We start from the raw sequence: 13,529 nt of genomic DNA on the forward strand, positions 1-13,529 counted from the left end.
CAGAACTAAAGTGTTTAACAAAAACTACTTGACCACATGGTTCTTCAGAATAACTAACTTCATTTGTAAGACAGGATTTTTTTTCTCTAATATGTATATAATATATAATTTTCTTAGAATTTAATGTATGAAATGTTTAAGTTTAGTATTAAACTTTAAATTTGTAAATATTATAGTACTGCCAGTTTTTTATATATTAAGAGGTGAAAGAAAGGTTCTGAAAGAGATTGGGCCCGGTTCTTTGAAATTTTTTCCTCTAATGAAAGAAATAGTTTCCAAATAATCCTCTAATGAAAGAAATAAATTTCCCAATGACATGTAACATTAAATAAATTTTTGTGAAGGCATTTTTTTAAAAAACAACTTGATATAGCTAAAACTGCTGCAGAACGAAAAAGGGAGTACGGTGCTAGGCAAAGTGAAGAAAAGAAGATTGCAGAGAGAGAAAAGGCAAAAAAAAGGAATGATAGCTGTGAGAGTTAGACGAAAATGTGATAAAAGTTACCAGAAAAAGCATAGGTTGGAATCTCAAAAAGGAATGAAAAATATGAGGCAACGACGAAAAGAAATAAAACAGGCTGCTTTATTAACTACATGCAAATCACCGTTCCCTACACGCCAAACATTGGAAAAGCAATAGAAAGAGTTTCTTCAGCACTTCCTAACCCTAACAGTCCACTTACAAGTTTCGAGTGGAGTACCTTCGGATAACATTTCAAGGAAAAGTGCATTGCCAGAAGAAACTGTAATTGTCGTTAAGAATTTTTATAGGAGTGATGAAATTTGTAGACAGCTGCCAGGAAAGCGAGAATACAAGAATATAAGAAATGAAGCTGGTGAGAACAAGTTCAGAAACGGCTGTTTATGTACAGTACACTTTAAAAGAAGTATACGATATATATAAGAAGGAGAATCATGGGGAACCCAGTAGGAATATCAAAATTTTGTGAACTGCGCCCAGAAGTGCAATTGGCTTCAACCAAAGATCACAGAGTTTGTTGTTGTGTATATTGTGAAAATTTAAGTATTCTGTTAACAGCTTGCAAATTCAACCCTGGGCCGAAGAAGTTTCGTGAATTGATTGACCTGATTGTTTGCAGTAGAAAATCTGCAAATTGTATGATGCAGAAATGCAAGCTTTGCAACATGACCAAATTCAAGGAATTTCTGTAGTCAGCAACATCCTCATGAATGCTGATGAAACCACCTCTTTTCATTAGTGGAAAAACGGGAAACTTGAACTGTTATGTGTTAGCTATTGTGAACTGAAAGAAATGCTGATGGAGCAGATAAAAAATATCTTAAAGCATTCTTACAATATTTGGCGGCAGGCTGAAGAGCTTCAAAAGCAAAAAGAAAACTTGGGCATCGTCGAAATTATTCTGCAGACTGAAAATTATTGTACAGTACTTTTGCTGAAAATTATAGTATAAAGCCCTAAGATAAAGTGATGCAAACACACTGGAATGCAGGAATTGGTGTGACTATATATACTGCAGTCATCTATTTTCTAAATACATTTTTCTAAATAAATTTTCTATGATAAACTGGAGTCAAAATGTTACGCTGTAATTTCCGACGCAAGTAGGCACTCGGCATATGAAGTGAACATCTTCAACGAAAGAATTTTAAATGACTTTGCAGAAGTGTCCCGGATTACTGTGCAATCAGTGTTCCTATGGACAGATGGAGCTGCTGCTCAATTTAAAAACAGATATTCCATGATGACTTGAACTTCCTACAGTATCTACAGGTCTTGGAATTTTACAGAATCGTATCACGGAAAGGGCCCACATGATGGAGTAGGTGCCGTTATAAAGCACAATGTGTGGAGCAGAGTTTTACGTGGGCAAGCTGTGGTAAGTAATGCAAAGGAGTTCTTTCTGGAATTAAAAAACAAGAATCGAAGATAAATTGCTAACATGGCTGAAAAGAAGAAAGAGTTAGAAGTATTATTTGAAAATGTGAATCCTGTAGAGGGCATTCAGTCCTCCCGCTGTGTCGTAAATATGGGAAAGTTCAAAATTAGTTTATTGCAAAATACAGGGGATGACATTAGCAGAAAAGAGGTTGTTTTGAAAGAAATTGGTAGATGAAGCTGTCGATGATTTTGAAGTAGATTCTCCCCTACTGCTTCGAGATACAGAAACTGACAGTGGGTGATTTATTTTGTGGTGGAATTCGCCTCTTCCAAGTCTAAAAAAGCTAAATACGTCGGACAGACTTTAAACATGAATGATAATGATTATGAAGTTCTCTTCATGAAAAAAAGCACCGAAGCAACCTTTGTGTTTCCCACAAATGAGGACAAATGTTGGATTTAATGAGCTCAAATTTCGAAAGTCTTGTCCCAACCAACTATAAATTCTCGAGGGCATTATCGTTTCAATTACAAAATTGAACTGGAAGTTTTGTTTACAAGAGAACCTGTGTGTTTTCTTTCAATAAAATCTTATTTACATTCATTTCTATTAATATTACCTATAATGCATTTAAAGTAAAATGTGTACTCACATGTTATGTTAGTCACGTTATGATAGTATTTTAATAAAGCTTACCTGTAACTATCTTTTGCAATATTATTTAAAATATATGTTAAATTTCCAACTAATAATGTTACAACAACCTTTCACATAGATACTATCAGGAGAAAGAAAAAAAAGTTTTTTGTTTTAGTTTTAGAGAATTATGTTAATGAATTCAAAACAAAATTTTGAGGGTTGCAAATCTGTTATGTTGGTCACATCAATCAAAATGTTCTCTAACTTTTAAAAATGAAAATAAAAATATTATTAATTTGTATTTACTCGAACATCTCATCTGTGCAGAGAAGAATAATACCTGTTTTTGGTATTATCACAAAAATAAAGTTATAACACAGAAATGATATTGAAAAATTGCTCTAACTAAATTATGAATATTATTTCTCTCGTCGATGAAAGTCGGCTAAACACACCAGTGGTGGTCAGTGCTTCAGTAGTGGCCATTTCAAGGTTTAAAATGCACTAGTAGTAGCCACAATGAAGTATATTTTTAAACTGTGGGTCTACCATATTAATTACTTCTCTTGAAACTCAATGAGCGTATTCCAGCCCAACTCTTCCTTAATCGTCCCAATTTCTATAATTGCCAGAATTTCAATTTGTTCAATTTCTTATCCATTTTTTCCCAACCCTCAACTTTGGTAAAGTAGTGGCCACTCCAAAATCTGAAAATTTCAGTAGTAACCATCTGACATTCTCCCATCCGAAGAATTTACATTACTTACTTTAAATTCAAATAACTGATGAATAAAAATGATTCAATTTGACAGTTACATTAAGTACAAGTATATTATTCGCATTATTATTGTTCATTTCTTTCTTCAAAATACATAAGTAACCTTGAAGTGACCACTGCTGAACAAGGACGGATACAAGGAAGTGGGGAGGGGGCGATCACCCCCCTCCCTTCAGCCGAGATATAAAATAAAAATTTAAAAAAAGAGAAAAATTAATTTGAATTTTGACATCTTGAATTCAAATTATGTTTTTCGCAATCATGAGTGTGTGTATGTAGGAGTGTGTGTTTGTGTGTGGAGTATGTGTATGTGTGTGTAGGCATATGTGTTTGTGTCTGTGTGCATGCATGAATGTGTAAATAGTTGTGTGTATATGTGTGTGTGTTTGTGTGTGTGTGTGTTTGTGTATGTGTGTATAGGTGTATGTGTGTGTAGGTGTATGTGTGTATGTGTTTGTGTGTGTGTAGTTGTGTGTGTATGCGCGTGTGTGTAGGACATGGATGCAACCCGGAGACGGCTTTCGCTATAGGAGCAGCATCGTGAGGAGCCGGTCGACGGTGATGGTGCGGAGGGTGGCGGTAGGAAAATAAAATGATAGGACGTCAAAAACAGTCAAATGAAAGCAATAAGCAATCGTAATTGTTCAAAAAAAAAAAAAAAAACTCTTAACTCTGCTATTTTCCAAAAAGAAAAACATTTTAGGGCGATATTTAATGAAGGTTTAAAAGGGTACTTTGAGTCCCTCACGGATAACTTTTAAAATTAAAAACATGATAATAGGCCGTCATTGGTATCATAGGAAGAAGGGATAGGATCAGGGACTTTCCAGCAACAATAATTCGATTTTGAATTTCAAAGAACGCAATTTTAGATTATCTTCGATGATGTTAGCGGAAAAAGAGTGCAGGGGCTCTCTTCCGAACTTTTTCGGAATTGGAAGTCTTAAAATCGCCTTCGTAGGTCATCCTTTACTACATACAGGAGAAAGTGTTGTTTCTACCAGAGTTTTTTTTTTCCCCGACATTGTAGATCCAAAAAAGGGCGATTTTCAACGACCTTTGATGAAATTGGGGGAAAAGGGGCTTTGGACACCCTTTCCTGAAATGTTTTCGAAATTGAAGCTCCAAAAGCAGCTGTTCTACACGATCTTTATAGCGATGATAGGATAATGAAGATTCAGGGGTTTATATTTAAACACCCACACGTACTCACACAAATATAGATATTACATTTGTGTTGCGATGTGTAACTCAGGATACGTAGTAAGGGGTAAGTAATTCGAACCAATCGCCCCTCCATTAAAGAATTTCTGGATCCGCCCTTGCTATACTGAAGCACTGGCCACTACTGGTGCGTTTACCTTGCGCTGAAAAAAAAACGCACTTATGTAACGCAAGTTTGCTAAGAAGTTAGCTTTCAAATGTTTGGATTCTAGGTTGGTTTTCTTCAGTTGAAGGAACTGGACCAAAATGTAGAAGTGAATTTCAGAAACCAAGACTATTTTTTGCAGTACGTTACCGCCTCTAAGCCAGGACTAAGGCAGAACTACATGCAATATACCAGACAGCCCGGTTATCACATCCAGAGACTAAAGTTTCGTTCTTATTAGAACTACTCAGTCAGGAATTGTGAATAACCGAGCTGAAGGTAGATGTCACCTCATTGCAGCTGAGAGTTCCAACAAACTGATAGATAAAGTGAATTTATGTACCAGTTTGTTGGAACCAGAGAGTGTCCACAGCATGATTCGGTTCGACTCATGAATTGAAGGCAATGAGAATTGCACATGAGAACTGCTGAGCGAAACTTTTGCCAGGAGTTCTGACTGAAGAAGGTCTGAGTCAACGTTTCCTTGTTGCCCCAGACTTCATACAGTCCGGGCTTGTCGCCTCCTGACTTCTTCTTGTTTCCTCTATTAAAAACAGCGCTGAAAAAAAAACGCTTGATTCCATCGAGGACATTCAAGCACGTGTCAAGGCAGCTCTTGCAGATATCCCGGAACAGGACTTCAGGGATGCCTTTGAGTCCTGGAAAAACCGCCTACAGAAGTGCATTGTTGCAAGAGGTGCTTTTTTTAAAAACTATTAGTCAGTTGTACCGATCAGCTCAATAAATCCGTCTTTTTAAACAAAGGCCCATTTCTTTTGAATCCTACCATATATATACCCACAGACAGGGGTGCCTACCTAGAGGGGGGGGGGGGGGTCATGGCGCATACTGCGCCATTGACATTTTTACGGGGGTGTTTTGAGGGGTATTTTTCTCATTTTAGGGGGGTCTCTTGCTTTTGGGAGGGTCTTTGCGATATTTAGGGAGGTGCGCCCTTGCTCTTAGGGGGGATGGGCACCCCTGCCATAGATTTTACATATTTAATACATTTTACAGGACAAACACTAAAGTATATATAAAAATGCATAATTACATCGTGTTTCTTAAATCCAAATGAGGTGGGGAGGGGCAATTAGCACCAAAAATGTCTGATCCCTCAACTGATAAACGTCTTGAGCATACATTTCAAATGATTTGCACCTATTATCTGAAATCTTGTTGAGCAACCACGAATTGCTTATTGTTTTCACTTGACCGTTGAATGACGTCGGTCCTTCGATGTTATTTTTCTATTCTTATAATGCAGGCGACCATGTGCCTCGGAATCGAATATTTATAAACGATCTTCTCGACTTTACACAATCCTTTTTACGCGAAAACTGTATCCAGCATCCTGCCTTTGGCATTCATTTGAGTTTTGACGTCTTGAATTCAGTAATCGATAAAAGTTATTAGTAGAAACAAGAAACCCAACGAGTAGGGTTCTATCGCAATTCGTGATTGCGAAAAACATAATTTGAATTCAAGTCCTCAAAATTCAAACTAATTTTTGTGCTTCAGTTGGTTAAAAATGCAATTGATGAAAGAAAGTTATGGAATGAAAGTTTAAAATTTTTTTTAAAAAACTTACTTCAAAGATCCTTGTTATATATCCGATTATCCATCACTGAACCACATTTTGTAACACGCTTCGAATATTACTAAAAGGTTTGAACAAAAATGCAAAAGAATTTTAATTGAAATGCATCCATTTAATTACATCACTCGATTGTTAAATATTTATTGACAAGATCAAATTCCACGAGCATTACGCATAGACGGCTGTCCCGGCCACTTCACTTCACTTCTAATTGCGGGAGAAGAAAACGATTTTGACGCAATCTCTGAGCGGACGTGCGACCGATATTTTTCGAATGTCCGTTTCCTGTGATCTAACAACTTTCTGCGATCGAGGAACACAAATCTTGTTGAATGTTTATCAGCGAAGTGAGATATAATTTCTTTCCTATCAATTCACACTATTTCTTTTTTGCCGATTAGGCCCGGGTCAGCATTCAGTCGAGATAAAAAGAACCTTTCGAAACACTGGTAGTTCTTTTCAGAAGGGTCGTGATTGCGCGTGGAAGAATGATTGATTGCCGGTGGGAGAAGTAATTGGTGCTTCAGTTGACAGATCAGAGTTTTTTTATTTGAGTTGGGGAACGATAGCGATTTATAATTCATTGAGAAGTGCAAGATCCGTTTTCGAACGGACTTAATTTGTTGATTCGAAAATGCTGAATTTGTAAGTTTCGGTCGCAGGGGAGATCACTGTGATCTTCCAAAAATTTCCATATTCCAGGGGTGCCAACCTAGAGAGGGTCATGACACAAACTGCGCCTTTAAAGTTTTTAAGGGGGGTTGAGGGGTATTTTTTCGTTTGGGGGCTCTTGCTTTTTGGGGGGGGGGCTCTGCGATATTGAGGGGGTGCGCCTTTGCCCTTAGGAGGTTTAGGCACCCCTGCATATTCGGTAAGTTTTGTCTGATGATTCGACAAAAATGTCATAATTCGGCAAAAGTTGGAGTTCTATTCAGAAAAACTTTTAACTCCATTCTGCAAAATTATCATCGTTCGGAAAAATTTAGAGTTCCAATCGGCAAATTGAGAACTTCAGCCATACCAAAATTTTAAGGTCGGGGAGGAGGGAGAAACACAGGAAAAAATAGTTTTTTAGATCGGGGCACTGTAGCTGCTAGCTAAGAACCAGGCCCATCATTTCAAAATTTTCGAAGGGGGGGGGGGGTCAAAAGGAAAAAATACTCAATGCATTTATATTTAAAAACAGTAAAAATCACGACCACATAAATGAAAACACATTTATTTTTTTAAGATAGGGGTCTATTGCAAAGGCGGATCCAGAAAATATTCAAGGAGGGGGCGATTGCTTTTTACTCTTTATCCTTTGGAACTTCAATTTCTAAAAATGTACTGAACCCCTCGCTTACCTATCTCTAATATTATCTAAGATCGTCTAAAATTGAGATTTTGGTACTTCAATTTCGAAAAATTTCCTATAGAAAGTACTGGTCTCTATCCCCAGAGTTAAAAGAGATGTAGTACGATTGCATTTTAAAGACTTCAATTCCGGAAGATTCCGGGAAAGAGCTCCCTTTCTTCTAAAACTATCGAATATTATGAAAAATTGCGGTTTTGAAACTATAGTATTGAAAATATACATGAAGAAATTTCCTGTCTCTCGGCTCAAGGAGGGGGCGATCGCCCCCATCGCCCCTCCCTTGTATCCGTCCTTGGTCTATTGCCACTTCCTGACCCCCCATAAATGGCAGCCAATCACGATTAACTGGTTGCTGAGACTCCCCAGAATTTTAATCCACTCACTATACTAGTGAATATTGTGCAACTGATTTTATAACAAAATATCCTTGTCAATTAGCTCAAATGCCGTTTATACATAAGTAGGTCCTTGTTCATCCATTGGAAGGTGAAGACCTCCGCTAAACGACTCCAAATTGCGCAGCTTTCTTGAATTCTTCTACAATCTGCTCTATGAAAACTAGACAATCTCTTCTCCCCAACGACATTGTGGTCTAGCAGCCGGGGTGCCCACAGGGGGGGGGGGGGATTATGGTGCAAGCTGCGCCATCAAAATTTTTGGGGGGGAACTTTTTTCTAGAAGTTTTATGTTTCTTTAGAACATAAAATTTTTGATTTTTGGAATGAAAAACATTTAAACTTATTCAACAAGAAACGGATGCATAAATAATACTTTTTTCCACATACTATTTCCAAAATTTCATGACCGTGTCTCTTTTTAACACGCTTTTATTAGCTTCACCTGTATGTTTGTATATATGTATATATGTATGTGTGTATGTATCTTGTAACGGAATCTTGCAGCTCAAATTTCGCCCACTTCCTGCGATCGGATTCTTTTGAAATTTGGCACGCGACCTCAGACCCAATGACAATGCAATATTCTATAATCAAATTAATTAATTAACTCTTTTAATTGTTAGTTTCCTCCAATTTTAATCAATATTTTGGCATAAATCCAACAATGTGAAAAAGGAAAAAATTTTAAAAATACATTAAAAAATGATCGCAAAAATTATTAAAAAAAATATCTACAAAAACTTTTAATTTTTCTGCATCAGACAAAATTTGTTCCAATGTTCCAAGGTAATTAGAACATGAAATATAACTGTTTTTAACTAATTTCATGCCAAAATTTAGGTGAGCCTTCAACTGGAAATTCATTGCTGATCAGACCATTGTTGAACAAAACTTTTATTCAAATGCATCTCAAATTTTCAAAGTAATATAAATATGATTTCCGCAAACATACATCGATGACTCACAGTAGCTTCCCATCGCGGTGCTCTTGTCTTAACTTTAAGATATTACCTCGCACTCGTTTTATAAATAATTTCGTCGCCTGATAATTCTCCAACATAAGACTAAAAAACAGAAAAATAAAATAATAGTTTAAAAAACTAAAAAAACACGCTTTCGTAGCAAAAATGAACTAAAAAGTGAAAAATAATCTTTGGATGATAGTAGTTGACCAATCACTTAGTTTTAATGTAATACAAAAAAGCGTGGAGGGCTTCTTATCAGTTGTCTTGAACTTCTTCCATTTGTTGTCTATGCAAAAATATACATAGACAGCACCCCACGACAGCACCTCAACTACTATCATCCAAAGATTATTTTTCACTTTTTAGTTCATTTTTGCTACAAAAGCGTGTTTTTTTAGTTTTTTAAACTATTATTTTATTCAATAAAGGGAACATCAGAGACGCGATGAAGTTGGTGTCCGTTTCAAAGCTGGATCAGACGACTTACTTTCTTTTTAATTTATTATAAATTTTCTGGAAGGGTAGCACAATTCTGCATGATGAATACGTGTAACAGTGATGAGAGGAAGAGAGATCAAAAATGACTAAAATAAAAAGGTTTTCCCTCTCCTTTATTCATTGTTTGTAATAATTCTGCCCACTGTGCTCTAGTCTTTCATTGATTCATTTGCACCTTGACAATCGTTAAGAACTAGTTGAAGTTTGCGAAAAACATATTTTTAATCCCTCCAATCGATAATTTCTAAATTTTCTTCATAAACTAGCTTAAGTTTATGTAGAATTTTTCATTTCACTTTACTATCATCTTCTCTACCATTTTTAAACTGATTGTTTCAATTTATCATTAGATGCTTTTTTGCTTTTTGTTAAAATTTTCAGTGATGTTGGTTTTCGTTGATGGAGGCAGAACAGTCTGTTCTTAATGTGTTTTAATTATTTTTCGTAAATCATTTTTACTTTCTCCTATATCTGATATACATTGAAGAATATTTGATTCGTTAAAATTCTTGAATTCTGATTTTCGATGTGTGCTGAATAGCTGAATCCATTTTTGAGGATTTCTGAAAAATATCTGTCACAGAGTATCAGTGTGTGATCCATCTCTTTTGGCTATGCAACAATTGACTGAGTTGGCGGTGTATTTCATGTATTTCTGCCTTAGCCCTGCTATAGGGCGGTAACTTACTGAATATACCCTCTTTATCATCAAGAGTAACCTAAAACTGCGTTTCCAGAACTGCAATTTTGAAAAAATTATAGGAGAGAGTCCCTGATTCCCCCCTCTCTCCTTAAAAAAATCAAAGGCAATCCTGAAATTTCGTTTTTGGAGTATCAATTTCGAAAAACTGCTGGGGGAATGACACCGAAATTTACCTTCCACTAACATTATCAAGATCTATCAAAACTGCGTTTTTAAAGCTACAAAAGCTCGAAAAATTAAGTGAAGCGCCCTTCTCCCTTCCCCCACTCTCGTCAACAGTATTAAAGATCGTCTTAAAATTGATTTTCAAGGCTTCAATTTCGAGAAAATACCGGGAGAGCTTAGGAAAATTCTTAACGTCACAAAGGTAGGCTACAATTGCAACAATTGCAATTTTAGAGGATCAATTTCTGAAACCTGCCTGTCCCCCTACCATACATAGCCTAAAATAGCGTTTTTAAGACTTTAATCGCGAAAATTTTCCTAGGGCGAGCTCCCGAATCTCCCTTTTCCCTAACATTACCTCAGTATTCTAAAATTGCGTTTTTAGAACTACAATTTTAAAAACCTATCGGAGGAGAGCCACTGAACCCGTCCCTTCTTCCTAATACAACAGTAGACTATCTACAATTGTGTTTCTGAAGTTTCAATATTGAAAAATTACCGGAAAGGGGCCACCGAACCTTTTATCCCCCTAACATCATAACATCACCAGAGATTGTCTAAAACTATGGTTTTAAAACTACAATTTCGAAACATTTCCAGGGAAGAAACCCCCGGACCCCCTAGCTAAATGGCTATTATATTTCCGTTTCAAGGTTCGTATTGTATACATCTAGTAATAACTCCACCCCAAACCAGAAAGTTGAACCCACTCTCCCTGTAATTACTCATACGTTTGAAAAAAATAATAATAAATAATGTGTAGCAAAACTCCGGGGCTCCAAAACTTGTTTACTCAAGGTCGACGCTATAAATTTTGGGAAGGCGAGGAGGAACAATAAAACAATATTTCAGTTCAAATGGTATTTGTTAGTGCACCTCCCCCCCCCCCCCCATGAATTTGACTGGAAATTAGATACTCTAATAACTGTTATGTTTAACGCGATTCGAAAGCGAGAAGATTTGGGGGGGGGGGGTATTTGCGCCATTGAGCTTGGGGGGAGGGATGGGCACCCCTGGTATAGCACTTTGGTTGGAGTTATACATCTCTCCATGATTCTCTAGGTTGTTTGAAGCTTTCACTTAGCTTTGCTTGTAAACATCCAAGATTCTGAAACAGAAGTTAATGTAAGCAAAATACACTAGTCAAAAACTTTTTATCCGAAACGAATTGGGAGGTCAATTTATAATATTTCTTCCGAATGCGCTGCAAAATACTTAAACTCTCTGTTGGTAATTTCTTCCACTATATCTCCTACCTACTTATCGACACTCTGTAACTAATTCATCCATATCAATAGTTACCTTTTGCGTTGAAATAAAGGAATTCGACGTAGTTTTTATTTTACTAAGGTTAATTTTGAGACTTAACATTAATAATTTTGAGCTTGAAAACTTAGCATTAGTGCCCACGGGGAAATTCAAGGCAATAGTGAACTTGAACGCGAATTCGCTTCAAAAAACTTAATCGGAAAAAGCTTTTGATGAAGAACATTTATAAGAAAATATCTTTTTGATTTGAACAATTTTCCGTGAACAGTTATATAGATTCCAAACTTAAAGGCGGATTTACTTCCAACAAATTTTGCAGGAAAATACTCTTGATGACCAACTCCCGACTCCTAGAATTTTATGAGTCGACTCCGAATCCGACTCAACGACTCCGACTCTGACTCCGTAGCTTTGGCAAAAAATAAGACACAGAGGGGAACATAACTGACTCCGACTATTGGAAATTTAGCTCTTCGACTCCGACTCCTTTGTTTCAAAATAAGTTCGACTCCGACTCCGCAAACATTTGCAGAGTTGCGGAATTTAAGAGGAAATGACTGATTCCGACTCTGACTCTGAATTAAAAACCTTCGACTCGCGAATCTAATTCTTCCTCTCCTCCAAAATGAGACTGACTCCTACTCCGACTCCGCAGCCATGGTTTTTACTTTAAAATAATTATTATTGATATGGTTTGTTTTTATTTTCACGCTAAAGTTAATTTATGTATTCAGTGTTTGGCGAAGAAATTTGAAGTCCTGTATGTTTTTGCATAAAGATATACGCAGACGTTTTTTTTTTTTTTTTTTTTTTTTTTCGAAAATGAAAATTATTTCTTTAAGATGACATTTTACTATTATTTATTTATTTTTTAAAGTTTATTTATTCATCTTTGAAATTATTTTTTGGCAACGGGGGAAAGTTAAACGATTTTATTTTTATTTATTTATTTATTTATTTATATACTAGTGGTACCCGCACGGCTTTGCCCGTAGTTGAAAGTTAAAAGGTCATTTGGTTCGCCTGTATATTTACAAATAATGGATGACGAATTTCTCGCCAGTTTGCTTGCTTCATTTGCTTGCCCATGTTACGGTTCCATGTTATGATAATTTCGTAATTTATTCGTTCACGTTGTGATGATTTGCTTGGTAAAATTTTCTTAAAATTGGAATAGAAAAAGAAAAAAATCGAATATTCGAAAAATCGCTTCGAGGTGCACAACCCCATGCTATAATCCAATTCTGTGCTAAATTTCATGAAAATCGGCCGAACGGTCTAGCCACAGCCAAGCTAGAGGCATATGTTCTTTCATTACGGCCGATCCTAGCAGGTGTGCTGCGCGTGCACCGCACACGGGCGGCCAAAGCAAGGGGCGGCCGCTGGCTGAATTTCAAATTTTTATTGAAAAATCAAAGTAACTCTCAAATTCCCGATAGCATAGTAAAGTTTACGAAAAAGTAGAATGTTAGAGGACATGTGAGTTAGTCCACATTGTCCATTAATATCTAGTCTTTGCACGCATGCTTCATTTGATTTCAAAATTTGTGGCAGGGCTGAAAATCGGTCATGGAATCAGGGGAAGAGCAATGAAGGGAATAGTCATCCTCCCCCCCTTCCCCCAAGCTTCTATAGGTCCTAAACAATGAAGACATATTTTAGTAAAAAAAAACTATTTTGATAAGATACATTCGCAAGCACTTCAAACAATAAATTCTGTGTTCAACTACGGCGGATAAAGGGAAAGAGAATAGACAGTTGCGACTGCCCTGAAAGTCAAATACGTATGAATAACGAACATTTTGTAATTCTCCCTATTCACTATAATTTTTCTTCAGCTAATTAAAGTCATGAATGAACTGCCAGTTTCCGATTAGATGGGAGGGCAGAGCCCGTACCTCGGATAGCGAAGTTAAGTGTGGATCC

Source organism: Uloborus diversus, chromosome 5 (genome assembly GCF_026930045.1).
Source record: "Uloborus diversus isolate 005 chromosome 5, Udiv.v.3.1, whole genome shotgun sequence".
Lineage (NCBI taxonomy): Eukaryota > Metazoa > Arthropoda > Arachnida > Araneae > Uloboridae > Uloborus > Uloborus diversus.